Raw genomic sequence first — 19,083 nt, 5'->3', positions numbered from 1 at the left:
CATGCTTGTTCAAAATTTGACTTTCATGGTTGTCATTTGAATTTGTCAAGGAAAGCTGTGAATAGTTACATTTACATAAAAAAGTCATTTATCTCCCATATTTATGTGAAGCAGGTTAAACCTTTTGCCATCAACAGTGTTGCTTAGCCTTTTATGTTGTATCCCTGCTCCATATTGTTCTGAACTTTTATTTTACACTGAAGGTTATTCATCTATTCTGGCATTGTCGTGTGGAATACAATACTATTTTTCTCTGAAAGCTCATGTAATTGGGCCTACTTATGGCGTATAATTCATTAATTTTAGGTTAAGTCTCTAACTAGCATATTTTACAGCACATTCTACCTTTTTAAACTAGTAACAAAAGCAATATAAAGTATTTTCTATTTTTAAGCACAAAAAATGCGTACTTCATTTGAAATTAGCAACTATATATGAACGATACATCTGCAGTATTTTAATGTACACCGTATTTACTTAAGTAATTCAAAACAAATAAAAAGTAGTCCCTTTAGTTCGAAAATATTTTTCAATTGTCTTTTGAATATACAAAGCATACATATATCTTATGCATTGCGTGCAGATTTCATAGTCATGAAAACAAAACTGATTTTTATGTTAGGATAGCATAATTGTCTACAATTGTTCTTGGCACAGTTTTCTACTTACATGACTTTTAAGGTACTATAAGGCTGTAGCTTCACGCCTCAGGATACTGTATTAAGCAGAAAAGAAGGAGAGGTTGTGCCTTATTTCTGACTTCTAGCAGCCTTTGGTTTTCTTCCTTTTTTTTTCTTCCCCTTGTTCTTTTTCACAGCAGCTTTCAAGATACTGTATGATTTATATTTACATCTACAGTCAGTTTACTTAACTATATTTTTTGCCTGTAATTCTTGTATTTATTTTTTTAATGTAAATATTGTAAATGTGCATCTTTTTATGATTTGCCAGGTACATATAAAACCTGCAGGCTGCTATAAAAATACTTTGATTTGCATTTCTATCACCATTCAAATTAAAAGGGAACAGTTCCTATATTCACTCCTGTTCTACTGGATTCAGTTCAACAATATGGGCTAACAGTTTCTGTAAAAAAGTTCTGTTGAGGGAAGGGATCTGCATATAAATTGATCAAGGCATATGGTTAAAGTGTCTTATAAAGGTTCAAAACTTTTCTACCATTCTGGCAGTCTGTATCCATGGTAAGGGTTGATGAGGTATTTGACTAGCATTTATTTGACGGAAAATAGCAGCAAAATGTACGCTATCTCCTCACCATTTATCATTGTCTAAACAAATTTATTCTCGCTGTTACATGAAATATCTTGCTAAAGCTAAAGACTATAAAAATGCAGCTTTGTTCTGGATTCATTAAAAACAAATATATCTATGCACAGAATTGCTCTGCCTGATGCTGTAAACTCATAGCTGTAGAGCATCATTGATTTCAGTAAACTGACTGGAGAACCACATTTTCAGTGGGATTTACTTGGGTATCTGCAAGGTGGTGAGTTATGTGGGGACTCGAGCTCTGACGGCTGAGGGCGTGTTGGGCACAAAGCCCCATCCTGTAGCCCTTTGACCAGCACTGGCACACTGAGGCAGGATGGATTGCTCCCAGGATTTCTGTGGTAGAAATGTTTTCTGTCCCTGTGAAGAGCGAGGCTTCTCTTTTTTCCTGCACAGAATTAATCAAGTGCTATTTGCACAATGGTGAGTGAGCTTGGATTATTAAGCTTCTCGTGTTTGATCTGCTTCCTGTTCCAGTAAATAGCAAAACTTCCAATGACTCCAATGAGAATAAGATTAAGCTGTTACTGTATTTCATATGTTTGCATAATAAAATGATAGTTCTTGCAAATATTTCCAATGGTAATTTAAGGTACTGAAACACCAGCTCTGCTCAGGACGACTCTGAAATTGGCTTTATCTGTTTTCTGTGTTTCATAGAGGATGAACTGAGGCGCTTCTTGTTTTCAGGGCAAGACATTTCACAGTATCTCCAAAAAAGGGTGCTTGATGAAAAGGTAAAAGAGCTGGGGGGAAAAAAAAATCCCAATCCTGGTTTATGTAATAGATTCAGCTAGATGATTTACAACATTTTTAGCATGCCTTAATATAGAGCGCGGCAAAAAAGTCTTTATGTGTTTGAGCCTTTTTTGATTTATAAAGCATTAGAGGGTACCTGTGATACTGTAACAAATTGGCAGTGTTTGTCTGAAATACAGAAGCCTTTCTGTCGATTTGTGGTCCTTTAGGGGACGAAGCCTAGTAAGCTCAGAGGACTTCTTGAAACAGATTGCTTCTAGCCAGGTGGAAAGCAAGAGAGAAAGGCTGCGTCAATGGTGAGGATCTAGTTCACAGGCAGAGGAGTTCTGAAATAAGAACTTTGGAATAGCTGAGACTGGGGAAAACCCGTGAGATGAAATTTTCAGGTTTGCCTCATTGACAAGTGAGCCAGAATAAATGAGGTTCTGATTCCACACTGATGACTTTGTTTCAGAGGAAGTTGGAGAACCCATTTGCTGTTACAGACACTGTAAATTTGTCCTTTTAAATGCATCATCCTTGTTCTGTGGTTTATATCACTGTCTATTTCAGAATGAGCTTTAGATCAGGCCTTGTCCTCCAAAGGGAAATGTTTTTAAACAGTGCTCAGTGTAATTAAGTATTTTGTCATATGCAGCTGTTACGTAGAATTTCTGTTTGTTTCTTGTAGTAAACCCTAAGTAAATTGATACAACTGAACTGACCTTGAATATGTGATTAGAAGAGCTGATTTCAGCTTTGTCGCATGGGTCATGAATTCAAGTGAAAGAATGCACACCTGTGCTTCAGTGGTGGCTTGCCACCTAGGATGAGCCGTATGGTTAAACAAGTGTTACGGAACAAACTAGGTGGCATGCCACAGCTGAGATCTAGGCATGCCCTTCACTTCACTGCTTTGCATGCCATATGCTACAAAATGCTGTATTTTGTTGCATTACATGCTGATCAGGTGTATTTATAGAAGCTATTTTAAAAGCCTGATGCTGTATGCATTAGAATGCTGTATGTGCAAAAACTGATTACTCCGGGCAAACAGTGTGAGATACTAGACTACCCTGAACAAAGTTACCATAATGTGGGTAGCATTTCAGTTAAATACAGTAAGTGTGGCTTATGGAGATAAGTAATATTTTTAAAAATCATCATTTGGAATAATCTAAATGTTGTTTCCTGATCTAATTATGGAAAAATACCAAAACAAGCAAACATACAAACCCCCCAACCATATTATCCAAAATTTGAAATAGGTACTGAATTTCAAATAAGGGAAACACTAGAAAGCATATTCTTCCCTTCAATGTTAGGATAGAGCAAAAAGTCTTAACTGTTTAACTTGAACTTCAGCAGTTGATCAAGCTGTTGTTTCTTAGCTATGAAATTTGTTGTCTTCATCAATGAAAGAATAATGCCTGTGTCATTCAAAACTTTATCGTTCTGATACCCCCGCCTGGCCTCCCTCACCTCAACCTTCCCAGTTGCCCTTACAGAACAGATACGGGGCTCTGGATCTTCAGGGCCAGGCAAACGAGGACGCAGATGCAGGCCCATCCAGGGGGTTGCCCGAGGCGAGGCAGCCAGCCCCACGCATTACGACTGCCTCTGCTAAGAAAAAAAGGAGGGTAATTGTTGTAGGCGATTCCCTTCTGAGGGGGACCGAGGGCCCAATTTGCTGGCCAGACCCATCCCACAGGGAAGTCTGCTGCCTCCCTGGGGCCCGGGTTAAGGACATTACTAGGAAGCTCCCCAGTCTGGTACAGGCCTCCGATCACTACCCGCTACTGGTTATACAGGCTGGCAGTGAGGAGGTTGCAGAGAGAAGTCCCGAAGCGATCAAAAGGGACTTCAGGGCGCTGGGGCGATTGGAGGGAGGATCGGGAGCACAGGTGGTGTTTTCCTCGATCCCTTTAGTGGCAGGGCGGAACACTGAAAGGAACAGGAAAACACACCTGATCAACATGTGGCTCAGGGGCTGGTGCCACTGGCAGAATTTTGGCTTCTTTGACCACAGGGAGGTTTACACGGCACCGGGCCTGCTGGTGACGGACGGAGTTCAGCTGTCTCGCAGGGGGAAAAGGATTCTCACTCATGAGTTGGCGGGGCTCATTGAGAGGGCTTTGAACTAGGTTCGAAGGGGGAAAGGGATAAAACCAGGCTCACTAGAGAAGAGCCTAGGGGTTGCACGCCAGTGTCGGGGGAGAAATCGGCAGGCCAGCTCAAGTGCATCTACACCAATGCACGCAGCATGGGAGGCAAACAGGAGCTGGAAGCCATTGTGCAGCGGGGTAGCTATGACTTAGTCGCCATCATGGAAACATGGTGGGATGAGTCTCACAACTGGAGTGCTGCAATGGATGGCTATAAGCTCTTCAGAAGGGACAGGCGAGGAAGGAGAGGCAGTGGGGTAGCCCTGTATGTTAGGGAATGCTTCGACTGTCTAGAGCTCAATGGTAGTGATGACGAGGTCAAGTGCTTACGGGTAAGGATGAAGGGGAAGGCCAACAAGGCAGATATCCTGCTGGGAGTCTGTTATAGACCACCTAGCCAGGACGAGGAGGCAGACAAAATATTCTACCAGAGGCTCGCAGAAGTCTCCCAGTCGCTAGCCCTTGTTCTCGTGGGGGACTTTAACTTTCCGGACGTCTGCTGGAAATACCACATGGCAGAGAGGAAACAGTCGAGGAGGTTCCTGGAGTGTGTGGAAAGTGATAACTTCCTGACGCAGCTGGTAAGCGAGCCCGCTAGGGGAGGTGCCTCGCTTGACCTGCTGTTCACAAACAGAGAAGGGCTGGTGGGAGATGTGGTGGTCGGGGGCCGGCTTGGGCTTAGTGACCATGAAATGATAGAATTCTCAATACTTGGTGAAGTAAGGAGGGGGGCCAGCAAAACCGCTACCATGGACTTCCGGAGGGCAGACTTTGGCCTGCTCAGGTCACTGGTCGAGAGGGTCCCTTGGGAGACAGTCCTGAAGGGCAAAGGGGTCCAGGAAGGCTGGACGTCCTTCAAGAAGGAAGACTTAAAGGCGCAGGAGCGGGCTGTCCCCATGTGCCGCAAGAAGAACGGGCGGGGAAGGCGACCGGCCTGGCTGAACGGGGAGCTCTGGCTGGGACTCAGGAAAAAAAGGAGAGTTTATCACCTTTGGAAGAAGGGGCAGGCAACTCAGGAAGAGTACAGGGATCTCGTTAGGTCGTGCAGAGAGGAAATTAGGAAGGCAAAAGCCCAGCTAGAACTCAATCTGGCCACTGTCGTGAGAGACAACAAAAAATGCTTTTATAAGTATGTTAATGACAAAAGGAGAGCCAAGGAGAATCTCCATCCTCTATTGAATGCGGGGTGGAACGTTGCCACCAAGGACGAGGATAAGGCTGAGGTACTTAACGCCTTCTTTGCCTCAGTCTTTAATAGTCAGAGCAGTTATCCTCAGGCTACTCAGCCCCCTGAGCTGGAAGACAGGAACAGCGAGCAGGATAAACCCCCCATAATCCAAGAGGAAGAAGTTAATGACCTGCTATGCCACCTGGACACTCACAAGTCTATGGGGCTGGATGGGATCTACCCGAGGGTACTGAGGGAGCTGGCGGAGGAGCTTGCCAAGCCACTCTCCATCATTTACCAGCAGTCCTGGTTAACTGGGGAGGTCCTGGACGACTGGAGGCTTGCCAATGTGACGCCCATCTACAAGAAGGGCCGGAAGGAGGATCTGGGGAACTACAGGCCGGTCAGCCTGACCTCGGTGCCGGGGAAGATCATGGAGCGGTTCGTTTTGAGGGCGCTCACGAGCCACGTGCGGGACAACCAGGGGATCAGGCCCAGCCAGCACGAGTTCATGGAAGGCAGGTCCTGCTTGACCAACCTGATCCCCTTCTATGACCAGGTGGCCCACCTAGTGGATGAGGGAAAGGCTGTGGATGGACTTCAGTAAAGCCTTTGACACTGTCTCCCACAGCGTTCTCCTAGAGAAGCTGGCGGCTCACAGCTTAGACAGGTGCACTCTTCGCTGGGTAAAAAACTGGCTGGATGGCCGGGCCCAGAGAGTTGTGGTGAACGGAGTTAAATCCAGTTGGCGGCCGGTCACGAGCGGTGTTCCCCAGGGCTCAGTACTGGGGCCGGTCCTGTTCAATATCTTTATCAACGATCTGGACGAGGGGATCGAGTGCTCCCTCAGTAAGTTTGCAGACGACACCAAGTTGGGCGGGAGTGTTGATCTGCTCGAAGGTAGGAAGGCTCTGCAGAGGGACCTGGACAGGCTGGATCAATGGGCTGAGGCCAATTGTATGAGGTTCAACAAGGCCAAGTGCCAGGTCCTGCACTTTGGCCACAACAACCCCAGGCAACGCTACAGGCTTGGGGAAGAGTGGCTGGAAAGCTGCCCAGAGGAAAAGGACCTGGGGGTGCTGGTTGACAGCCGGCTGAACATGAGCCAGCAGTGTGCTCAGGTGGCCAAGGCCAACAGCATCCTGGCCTGTATCAGAAATAGTGTGGCCAGCAGGAGCAGGGAGGTGATCGTGCCCCTGTACTCGGCTCTGATGAGGCTGCACCTCGACTACTGTGTTCAGTTTTGGGCCCCTCACTACAAGAAGGACATGGAGGTGTTGGCGCGTGTCCATAGAAGGGCAGCGAAGCTGGTGAAGGGCCTGGAGCACAAGTCTTATGAGGAGCGGCTGAGGGAACTGGGGTTGTTTAGCCTGGAGAAGAGGAGGCTGAGGGGAGACCTGAAAGGTGGTTGTAGCGAGGTGGGAGTTGGTCTCTTCTCCCAAGTAACTAGCGATAGGAGGAGAGGAAATGGCCTCAAGTTGCGCCAAGGGAGGTTTAGATTGGACATTAGGAGAAATTTCTTTACTGAAAGAGTGGTCAGGCCTTGGAACAGGCTGCCCAGGGAAGTGGTTGAGTCCCCATCCCTGGAAGTATTTAAAAGACGTGTAGATGAGGCGCTTAGGGACATGGTGTAGTGGGTATGGTGGTGTTGGGTTGATGGTTGAGTCGATGATCTTAGAAGTCTTTTCCACCCTTAATGATTCTATGATTCTATGAGGAGGCAAGGAATATTTTCAGTGTACAAATAAAATCAGTTTGATTGGCCAAAAGTAACAGAGGATGTTAGTAGAGCTGAGAGACAGTAATTTTTTAAACTGTAGGAGCTCAGTTGTGTTTTATAGCTCTGAAGTCTGATTATTCAAGACGAGACTACTCTCTGCAATGCACAGCAACCACTCCAGCTGGCTTGTGCTAGAAATTTTAATTCGCCACTTAGTATAACAAAGCAGTCTACAAGATCTACAGCATGGTGTACTGTATTTTGCCAGTGCCTGGTGTTCACTTCATGAAACAGACACCCAAATCATGACACTTGTTTGAAAATCATGAGTTTTTAAAAATAACAGGAGAGAAGAGAGGTAATATTTCTTTGGGAAGTGACGCATTTAGGATTATTTCAACCAATTAGGACTTCAAACAAAATGCCAAACCAGACACTAATGGTAGGACTGTACAAGATGTCAACATGGGTAAACAGAGTATCTTTTGTTTTTTTGTTTTTTTATGGTGGGAACTGGTATAACCTGTTCATATATCAGTGTGAAAAACTAAGTACTTGTTAAGAACAGGGAGTTAAAGATGACTTGAAGCTTAATACTTCTGTTCTTGGTCTAAACTCCTTTTTATAATGTTGTCAGTGAAAGAACCTGAAATACTCAACTGACACTAAATTTACGCAGCCCAATATAACCAGTTCTGGTGGTATGCCATCATATCAAATTGTACTTCTGTCCAAATGGAAACATGTTTTTCATACCTGCTGAAAATACATGGGTGCCTCCACCTGAGTGATTCCATTTGGATTAAGAATGGTTTTTTTGAAGGAAACTTCCTAATCAGCCCTGAGTCTGCTCCTTGGTTCTCATTATGGAGTGGTTTAGGAGCACAAGGAATTCTTTTTGAATTAATCTCAACTGGAGGATGTGTTTCTGGAGTTTCACCAATGCACTCAAACTGCTAGTGGGCATTTAGTCTAAGGGAATGACCTAAAGTTAGCCTAAAGTAAAACCCCTGAAACCCATATATTCAATCTTCAGTACCAACTTTCCATTCTACAGATGTGCTCCTAGGGCAGTGCACTGCTTCCTAACATACACATAGTTAAAGGCAGAGTATGAATGACCAGAGCACAGTATATGCTATGAATAGCTCTCCAAGGGGCTGGGGCATTCATGCTAGATCCTTAGTCTGGCCTTTTGATGTGCAGTGCAGGTGGTCGTTTCTTTTTTGTAATGGCAGTAATCTGTTTCTAGGGGGCTTATCATGAGCTGCTTTAAGTTGATGCATCTCCCTGAACCTGCAGTTTTCTGGAAGGACGCTATAAATACTTTTTTCTGGTATTTAATACAAAGGAGATGTGGATTTTCATTTCTGTGATGTAAACGTGCCTGGAAAAGACCGTTGTTTTGACTAAATCTGTGCCTAGAAGCTCTTAATAAACAGGGTCAATTTCAGGTGACTATTAGCAAGGGAAATTGCAAAGTTTTATTTGCTTTAATAAAGCAAATTTACTAAATAGTATTTACTAAATAGTGTTAGTAAATATTTTAATGATTGTTTATCTCAGGTAAATTATGATAAAGTTTTAAAGCATAAAAACAAATCCTTCTGGTGAAAAAGCTCAATTTCCAAAGATGTGTTACTGATTTTATATGCACAGTTTCCTGACATTGAGATCTACTTTGTTCAGCTAAAGGAAGAGGTATGGTTTGAAACTGCAAGGCCATACAATGTCTTTCCTTCTTTTTTTTTTCTTTTGTGATAACTTGGGCTCACCACAGAAAGAGCAGTTAAGGTGGGTGGCATATTTGTATAAAGCCTAATCCTGTAATTCTGTAAGCCTCTGCAGAACTTTTATATGGTGAGAGAGCATGCATCATATAACAGGAGGTTTGCCGTAGAGAACTTAAAGGCCGAGAAACTGTGAACCTCGGACACTATCAGAATGCTGAGTGGGATCATGTTTTCACACTGTTTTAGGTGTTGGACAGGTTTCCTCTATAAATGATTTTATTTTTAGTTTGATGTAGTGCGTGTGCATGTCTATACATAGCATGCAGTACAATATAGGTGCTCAGATTAGCTCAGGTAATATAGGCAAAACTTAGAGGTTAAACAGTGTAAAACTTCACCTAAGGTTATTAGCCCCGCTCCTGTGAGATCTGAACACAGGAGGAAAAAATCTGGAACTGAAATTTCAGTCACAGTGAAGCATATATTGTAATATTTTCCATTTTGGAGGATGAATTATTGCTTTGTTAAAGTAACTGGTAATGATATGCTTTATCACATCTTTGTAAACAGGTTTGGTTAATAAGAATTTATTCCACCAGTGCTAAACTTTGGAGTTTTCCTAAATAGGAGCTAGAAAGTTAGAAACTTCTAATGCATTTTGAAATGCATCAAGTTGTTAAAAATTAAAGACGCTCACAAAGGAGAGGCAAGGAATAGCAGTTTTCTTCCTGTGCTTGCAATGAGTGCTCGTTTTACCTTTATAATTTTAAAGCTCTCCATGCTGTTTTATTTTTGAATAACTTCTTCTCTTAATTAAAAAAGTCATATAATGAGGACAATAAGCTGTTCACTAGGGTGTCCTAATTAAGAGGATTTTACTGCTTTTCTGATTTGTATTACTAATAATGTTTATTGAATGGTATTTGAGTACTTCACAAATAAATAATGTTTCTGTTATTTCTACAGTCATTGAAAAAATGACTGTAGAAAAAGGGCATGCAGATAGGAAGGTGTGTGATGTGAGTATTAGACCATTTGTAAATGCAAATAAAGCCCGGCAATTAGGTTAACAGCTGATTATCCCAATGAATGTTATAAATCCGTAAGACGTTACAGGAAATGAGACTATGTCTGCTAGTGCAGCCTAAAAAGCCACGAAACCCCCACATGTAAGTATAAGCCACCCTTTGCTGTAGGTCAGTGGTTTAGGTTGGAACAATGCTGGGTGGAAGTTGTTGCAGGTGGAAGAGGCCCATCGTTTTTTCTGCGAGGGGTAGAAGCTGTTAGACTCAAGACAATGTAGGGAGTCGAGGTCTCTTGTCTTGCTTATTGTTACATTTAATCATTAATTTGTGTGAGATATTCCTCTCTGCGGAGTTGTGTTTATGCCAAAATTTTTAGTTAGATGATTTATTTTAAAATCAGGTTCAGCCATCTGGAGGGTCTGAGACCTTAGGAAAGTACGACAGGTTGTTGCAGTACAGCTGCATGCTACAGTGCTAGCTGCGCTCAAGCAACAAGATGTAGGCTGGACTCTGTTGGCTGAATGAAGTAGACTCCCAGTTGCATCATTTCAGAGAGAGATATATAAGCAATAAATGTCTAGGACTAAACATCTGACTTTCTCAGAATATGGCAGGTCACAAATGACCAGTTCGAAAATAACAGTTTGTTCCTTTAAAAATGTAGTATGAAGTCTTCTGAGAGTAACAGATCACTTACATATTTTCTGCTATACCTTCTCTGCCTCAGGAAATCCTCTTTATTCCTTATAGCAGTTTCCTTAAGATTTATTCCAATTTTTTTTTTAGTATTTTTAAGAGTCAGCCTCAGAGTCTTTTCTCAGCTATCCCTATCCTTCTAACAGAGAAACTCGGTGCTGAAACCGTATTTCTTTTTAGATGGTGTAACATGTTCTCAGGTAATATTAGACAATCTGTTCAGGAGTGATTGTTGGTCCTTCTAGCTCAAGAAAAGAAAAACAGGTTTCGTAAATTGAATCCCAATCTGCTGACACTTTAACGAAAAGTAGTTTTACCTCCCAAGTTAATTTTATCCCTTTCCAAATCCTTTTACAAGTTTTCAAATACACAGTTTTACACAGTGACATTTTCTTGGGAACTGGAAGATGATTAGTTTAATGAAATGTAGAAAAGGGACACTTCCAGCAATGCTGATTAAGGGGAAGAGGAGATGATGAGTGTTCTGTTGTATATAACATTTCTGGTTTGAGAATTTTGTGAAAATGGTCATGCTAAAAATGGAGAACCACATTTTTAGTTGGGATAAATTATACTGGCTCTGTTAAATTCAGTAGAATTATGCTGATTGCATGAACTAAGAGCTTGGCCCTGAAAGAGCTAACTTGACTTGCAGCGTGGCACTGAAAAGCCAGTAGTCTCTTCTTAGATTTGATTACCTGGTTCTACAGCTAGGAGGTAATACTTTGTTGGACACTCACAATTTTATCTTACTGGAAGGTTGTAATTGTTGGGAAAGGTACAAACACAGCCAGAAAGCCAGACAGGCAGATTTGCAAGGTGAGTTCTTAGATTTGAAGGAAAAATGAGTTAAATTTTATGTAATTAAATGGAAATAGCATGTTTTTTATTTGGGGTGGTGGGAGGAGAAAAAGAAGGGAGGCAGGGGAGAGCAGCTTCCTGAAGAATGTCCTGATTTTGGACACAATGGTTTTTTGGAGACAAGATAAAGTCACATTTCTGTTATTTAGCAGAATTGCCAGGTCACCAGATTAAGGGTTCAGGAAGCATTATATCTCCTTCAGCTAGCAGTAATGGGGATTTAGACAAATACACTAGGATCCCAGCAGTTCTGGGAAGAGCTGTGTAAGAATTGTGTGAAATATGGGCAGTTTTTTTCATGAGAAGACTTGCATTGCATTTTAATTTTATTACAGGAACCTTACTTTATTCGTAAAAGCATAATTGTTTAAACGTGGTTCTTTCAGCGGTGTTTGCAATGATTTCTTTTGCATCATGGTAATTGTCCTAGCAATGAAAAAGATTTTCAAATGCTTACAATACACAGCCAAGCAATATGTAATTGAATGCAAATGTCATTGAAATAGACTGTTTTTCTGACCTGTTGTTTCAATCTGAACATGATGTTTATTTACCGCCTTCATTATTGCAGCATTAGCATATAGAGAAGCTGTGCCGTATCATCATGTACTTTCCTAACAGATGGCCACTAACTTCTTGAAGGCTTTTTTGTAGTTGCTTAAAATATCCCATATTGGCACAAAGTTTCTTTCTTCAGTGTGAAGTATGATTGACTGGTTGAAATAGATTAATCTGCCTCTCCTCTGGTCTTTGAGCTTGTTTTGTACTGCAGCAACCCAGGTTTTGATTCTAATTTTGCACAATGATCAAAGCCACTTTTGCTAATAACATGGTGTGGAAAGTTCCATTCGGTCGCATAAACTCTGAAGAAACAGTTCAGTTTGTAGCAATAACTGATGACCACATGTCTACCAGAAAAGGTGGGAAAACATCCTTTATACCTGCTCCACCATAACTGTCCTCTACAGACATTCCAGCCTCAGGATTTAAATTTTGCTTTCTTCCTTCTCTGAGGCTGTGAGAATTTCTCTAGTCATCTCTGTGCAAAACTGAGGCCCCCTTTCTGTCATGGATTGTTTGTTTGCTAGCTGCCTGGTTGCTGCTTTAAGTTGTGTTTTGTGCTTTAATGCTGAATGTACAGGTGAGGAACTCATCACTGAAGTATTTATGAGGTCCACATCATTCTTTATTTTTGTGTGTGAGCTCAATATTCGATGCTTAATAAAAAATATATATGCACAGTCTGCAAAGAGGAAAATACACGGTTTAGATCAGTATTGAATGACTATAATTCCAGGCATGTAGATTTTCTTAAATGCTCAAAATAAGATAAAAATCCACATTTATTGGCGCTGGAATTAAAAACCGCAAAAAGAGACAAAAAGGAAGGTCTTTTTATATGTAAGTCAGTGTTTTGTTATCCAGAAGTATAGCATATTTTTAGTTCTGATTGCTATTGATGTTATAATTGGCATTGATTTGCCTTTCAGCTTTGGTAAAGGATATATTGGGATTTTAAAATGCCAGCCTTTATTTGGTTTCTGTGTCCATGTTTTATTGAATCCTAGCATGAAGCTTTGGTCCATTGTCTTATCTTTTGATTATCATGCTCTTCTTTGAGCTTTGGGGAACTGTTTTTTCCCAATTTTAGTTAGCCTACCATGGCCCTAGAAAAAGTAACTTCACGTTAGGTTGTGCTTTTTAAATACATACTCCTCCATGGTTCTAAATAACACTTTGCATGGACTTACGTGATTCCCTATGTCTTACTCACTCTTCCTGAAGATAAGTTTACCCCTCACATCTAGAAGATGATAGTATAATCTGATTGAGTAAAACAGACCATGCAGATTATATATAACATTACTACAAAAAAAATTCTGTAGTCTATAAAAGTGTATACAATATGCTTTCTGCTGTGCTACAATTTTCTTAATGGCTTTGGAAGCAATCCATATTGTTTTTTATTTTCATAATGATTTTCTGATGCAGTTTCAATCATATGTGAATTCTTTTGGCAGCTGTGGTTCTTGCTTATTTTTTGCTACTTTTGTTCCATGTATTGTTTGTGGTTCCTTTCTACTGTCTGCTTGTTCTTAATGTCACCTTTCAGAAGCTGAAATTACCAACTGGGCAGTCAGTTTCCACGTCTTGTTCCTGGCTACTTCTGACTCATCTATCAACTTTTCAGACCAATGAGCGTTTCCTTTGTGTTTTAGTCCCCTTTTGCAGAGACAGTGCTTGACTCTTTGTTTACACTGCCATATTTTCTTTCTCTTAGAAGTAAGAGAGTGATTATTCTATTGGGTGTGATTAAATAATATGCACTGAAGACTTATTTCCTATATTAATACTAAACCAGTTTTGTTAGCACTATAGTAAACCAAGTTAGTATAATAACATATAAAGCCACATTAATACTAGACAGCATTTAAAATCTGAACACCAAACAGCAAATACTTTCTCAGTCATTTTAAATTTTCATCTTTGGACAGAAACCAAGTATCAAAACTCTCATATAAATAAAAATACAGAAATACTTGGAAAACTTAGAAAAAGTTAAGTAATAGAACATTTTTTGGAAACTTACCTATATGCAGATACTATTAGACATTTGTTTCAGTAAGTTAAGTGAGCATTTTGCTAATTTTCTTTTTCCAATTTAATTGTCCCTGAATGTAAACAATGATTAGGTTCATTACTCTCCCTTTGGAAAGGAAATCTTGGCTGAGGAAGATCAGGAATAGTTTCTAAGCATATGTATTCAAATGCAACTATTTCTAAGTGATTTTATGCCTCTGAAGATTCAGTTCTTCAGTCATGAAAATGAACTATCATTCCTAAACTGGCATCGCTTCATTGTGTAAAGCTAAGCGTATTTGTAATATTTTCATATTTTGAATTTTAAAATGTACTCTTCAGTTGGCATTTTTTGAGTCTTAAAATGTATATAGTATAAGTCTGTATAAAGTATAAGATGATATGCATCACAGAAATATGTTCTATATGATAAGAGGCAAAGAATATCTGTTGCTGTATTTCTTTGTTTCTTGGAGAACCAGTTGTGGCCACAGGGCTAAATATCAGGTTATCCTGCCTGTAAAGTTCATTGACAAGACAGGATAGTGAAATGGAGAAAGTGTGAAAGAGAGAAAGGTGTGAGTGCATCATGGTAAAAAGGAGGTCTAAGAAGAAACAGATGTAGTTAACAATAGAAGAGTTAATAATGGAGCAAGTAGTTTTGGCCCTCCTTTGACAAAGCACTTATTTCTCATTGCAGGCTTAAGCTTAATTTTGTTGTTGAACAAATCTGAACCCTAGCTTTTGGAACAAAAAACTAGGACACATTTTCAGTGTTCTGGAAAACAAGGACAAACTAGGTTTTTGCCTGGCTAGGCAAAAGTAGAAGAACAAGGAGTCGTCAAATATAAAATACTTAATTCTTAACTACAACAAAACCTTCCGGGAATTGTTTCTCAGGTACCTTTAATTATTTACCCTGTTTCTTAGAATTCCCAGTTATCTGCCATTCTAGGTGAGTCTCTTTAGAAAAGTGATCACAAAATGAGCTACTATATTCTTGCCGTCTTGTTGCTAAGTAGGCCGTTGACTATTTCTAGAAAGGACAACATAAACCCAAAGAAAAACAATTAATATAGAAGAGCGTGAAAGAGATGAATCCTGGCAGTTGCTTCTAATGTCTTTAATAAAATAGATCTTTCATGTTTCAATGGCTTATGAGTCCTAATCATCATGATTTTTTTAATCTAATAACTGTGAACAGCTTGTGATGCACCATTATAAAACTAATGTCTCCCAGCAGTAACAACATGACTGTAGACTTAGTCTAAGGTGGGAATCCTGCCAAAAACAATTACACTTTGTGCATTATCCACTGGATCACCACTATATATTTGGAAATACCATCCCTTCTTTTCCCCGAGCTCCTGAGAGACCGAATGCCCCAGAACAATTGCAAGCATTTGTCTCGAGACAAAGTCTAAATGCTTATTTTTAGCAGTTTTTATTACATGGCATAGGTGCCCTCCCACTTATCTTTAGAGGAATCTCACACACAAAAGCCCAGCACTGAGGTTCTTCAGCATAGAACCATGACACTGATCTCTGCTGATGAAAATTTAGTTTCACCTGGATTAAAGTTGATCCTGATTTTCTGGGTGACCCACATAGCTTAATATTTGCTTATGTGTGTTATATCCTTAATTTCAAGATTTGTGTTAGAAAGAGTTTTGATCTCACATCCAGGGGGCTGTAGTTGAATAAAATGAGACTTTATATCTGTGTGGCAGGTTTATTAATAATTTTAAAAATATAAAATGTTTTTGCTCTTATCTTAGTATTCATCAGGATTAAGTACACGTGTGTGGAATTCAGCTTTTAAGCTGCAGCTCCTGTATGTAGCTAGAACTGCAGTGACTTGACTTACCTAGCTGGAGGTGGTTCTTTGTACTTGTCTCTCACTTTGTGTGGGAGAGGAGATTCCAGTTTTACCCATCTTCCCCAGAAGACGACACATACATGTAAAGATTGATGATTTACAAGGTGTAAAAATTATTAAATGAAGAGCCATTCGCTGTGTGAATCCCAGAGAACTGTGTTTGGTCAGTAGGCAGTAAGTAATTAGTGAAGAGTAGTATGAGTTTGTGCCATGTCAGGGAGGATGGTCAGTTTGAAAGAACAGCAGTTTTCTTCTGAAAACTGCTGCACTGGTTGCATGTGTATGTTGCTGAAGGGCTACAGAACTCCTTCACACCTTTGAGTGCAGGCCAGCGGTATTAACAGCTCTGTCCTGTGGGTGAAAGGTGGAGTAACACCTTTTGCACTGTTGTGAATTCATCCCAGCCAGCAGCAAAGCACCCACACAGCTGCTCGCTCACTCCCTGCTACCCCCAGTGGACAGAGGAGAGAATAGGAAGAGCAAAAGTGAGAAAACTTGTGGGTCAAGATAAAGACAGTTTAATAAGTGAAGGAAAGAGGGGAGAAAAAAACCCACCCAACTGATGCAAAGGCAATCACTCACCCTCTCCTACAAGCAAACTGATGCCCAGCCAGTCTCCAAGCGATAGTCCCCTTGGAAGCAAGAGCCCTCCACCCTCTTCTTCCTCTACCCCCGTTTAATGGCTGAGCATGACATTATATGGCATGGAATATCCCTTTGACCAAATTTGGGTCAACTGGCCTGGCTGTGTCCCCTCCTGACTTCTCGCCCACCCCCAGCCTACTCACTGGGATGGGCAGAGGGAAAAAGAGAAAGCCTTGACGCTGTGCAAGCACTGCTCAGCAATAGCTAAAACATTGATGTGTTAGTAATGCTTTTTTGGCTAAAAATCCAAAACACAGCACCATATGGGCTGCTATGTAGAAAGTGAACACCACCCCAGCCAGACCCAGTACATGCCCACAGTTCATGTTTGAAGCCTAGCATAAGTAATCTGGGCTCTTTTTATTTGCTATCACAAATAATTGTGATGATTTTTTTGGTTTTTTCTTTTTTTTTTTTTTTCTTTTTCCAAGTGTAGTGTTTTGGTTTTTTTTTAAATGGAAGTTGAGATCTATTTAGTTACGTGAGTTCAGGAGCCAGGACAGAGCCTTAACTAAAACTTCCCAACAGCATGGGCAGATTGAACTTCATTACCCAAAAGATGTTTAGCCAAGGCCTGACAAGTCCAGATCTCTCCAGTGTCAGGAAGGGGCGGGAATGATGGGGGAGGAACTGAGCCAGAGACTGGAGCACAGTGCTCCAGAGAGCCAGGCTTTTCTCTATTAGGGGTGGCGGTGGTACTTCTGAGAAGGCACCACCTATGGTTTTCAAATTTTCTGGTGCAGGTAGCTGGCCCTGGTGTTGGCTGTTGGAGGCAGCGTTATTTCATCTATGCCTAAAATCATTGACTGGTGATCGAAGAAAAGCAGTGTGACAGGAGACGTGATAGCATCCTAGGAATCAGCAATACTGGCATAAAACTTCTTTATTTTTCAGTGATCCTGGGATGACACTGTTCTCTCTGTCACCTTACATGCAGCATTAAAATGGTTTAATACAGAAGATCACAGTAGTGTGCCAGAAAGAGTCTTCTGCAGAATTCTTGCCCAGGGATCCAAATATAAACTGGTGCTTTATTTTAATGTGCATTTTTGAGGATGGATTATGAGACCTTAACACCTTTACTGTAGCAAGTTCAGAAAGTATTTAGCCTTCGCTGCAGATGGGAAACAGTTGTTCTTGAGTGTGTAGGGAGGTAGTGAGTTGGTTTTGTCTCAGTGAGAGCATAGTGATTTGGAATAGAACAAGGAGTTCCAGTAACTTAAACAGAAAAGCTACTCAGAAAATTCACAGCCTTTTTCAGAAACCCTTGTTTATACAGTGTTATACCCTTAATGCACTTGAGATAATATTATTGGGACTTTATGTAACAATTTGCAGTTGGAACGGAGGAGGTCTGACCGTCTTGTACCCTAGCCCTGGAAAACCTGCAGCATCCTTTTGTAAAGGGATATTACTCATCAATTTTTTTAATCACTTGTATTCTCTCACCTGAGGTGAAATTCTGACCTAATTAAAGTTAATAGGTGATAGCTGTTGAAACTGGCAGACTCAGAATTTCACCCATACTGTTTAGGTGCTTTTAATTGGAGTATCGAAAAAATTAGGCTATGAGAGATGACTCTGGTAGCAAAGATAGATAGGCAAAGCCATGAAAAGAGAATAGCAATGAAAAATAACAGGCATAAAGGGGTGTTATTTTTTATAAGATTAAAGATGCGATAACTTTAAAAGATAAAATATTGTATTAACGTTAATCCAAATCTCAGAAATTTTAAAAATAAGTCAACTTATTTTTACCCTTTTGTGAATTATGTTCAAGGATTAGTGCACTAAATAGCTGGGCAAAATTAGCTTCAATTACACTGTGATTTATATCTATAAGCAGGTCAGGTGTAGCAGGGATTGCAATGAGGCTGACTCGATGTTTTCTCTAGAAGGATGTCTCTTGTTCAAGGTGACTATGTGCAAACCAAAGAGTACGTAGATGATAAATGAGAATTAATCAGAGATGAACATTTCCTTACTGTACCCTGGTTTTAGAACTTAGGCACTAGAATAGCCTGCAGTGTCAAAGAGAATAACCCAGAAGAACTAGCTCTTTTGCATAGGCTGCGGTGGTCAGTAGCGTTCATCAGTTGGCTTGCATTGTCCCCAGTGATAAAAAGTGAATAATCAGCATGCTGTTTACACTTAGGAGGTTATTTTTTCTGCAGCATGACCGCAAGTGTTATCAGAAGGACCAGCTTTTGCTGAGTCCTACAAAGCAAGAATTAAAATAACGCCTTGAAACAGAAGGGTTTTAAAGCAAGTCAACTTTTTACTTTTCTGCTGTTAATAGATTTGCTTCTAGTTTTGGCTTTATATTTCCCCAAATTGAAAGTTATTTAAGGTATTTAGCAAAAAGCTCAGTGAGTCTTGACCTCAGAACCAATTTATTTTTAACGTGACAAAAAGTTATCTATTTCCATAATACTACGTGTGGTCATAATGACTCATTTTATAAATTACAGCTGCCATTGATGTTTGCATCACTATTATTTACAGTATAAATTGAATTTAAGAATAACTTCGTGAGTTTTATTTCTAAATTAATTGTCTAGGAATGTGAAGCACATCTCTGAT

General features: G+C 40.5%; 1 protein-coding gene across 5 annotated transcripts in view; it reads left to right on the top strand.

Moving 5' to 3' along the window:
- GRIA2 (glutamate ionotropic receptor AMPA type subunit 2) overlaps positions 1-19,083 on the top strand; it is a 100,307-nt gene that overhangs the window by 27,636 nt on the left and 53,588 nt on the right. The gene's annotated exons all lie outside the window — the stretch shown is intronic.

The sequence above is a fragment of the Calonectris borealis genome, chromosome 4, assembly GCF_964195595.1.
Source record: "Calonectris borealis chromosome 4, bCalBor7.hap1.2, whole genome shotgun sequence".
In the NCBI taxonomy this organism is placed as follows: domain Eukaryota; kingdom Metazoa; phylum Chordata; class Aves; order Procellariiformes; family Procellariidae; genus Calonectris; species Calonectris borealis.
This window is presented reverse-complemented; position numbering and strand designations above follow the sequence as displayed.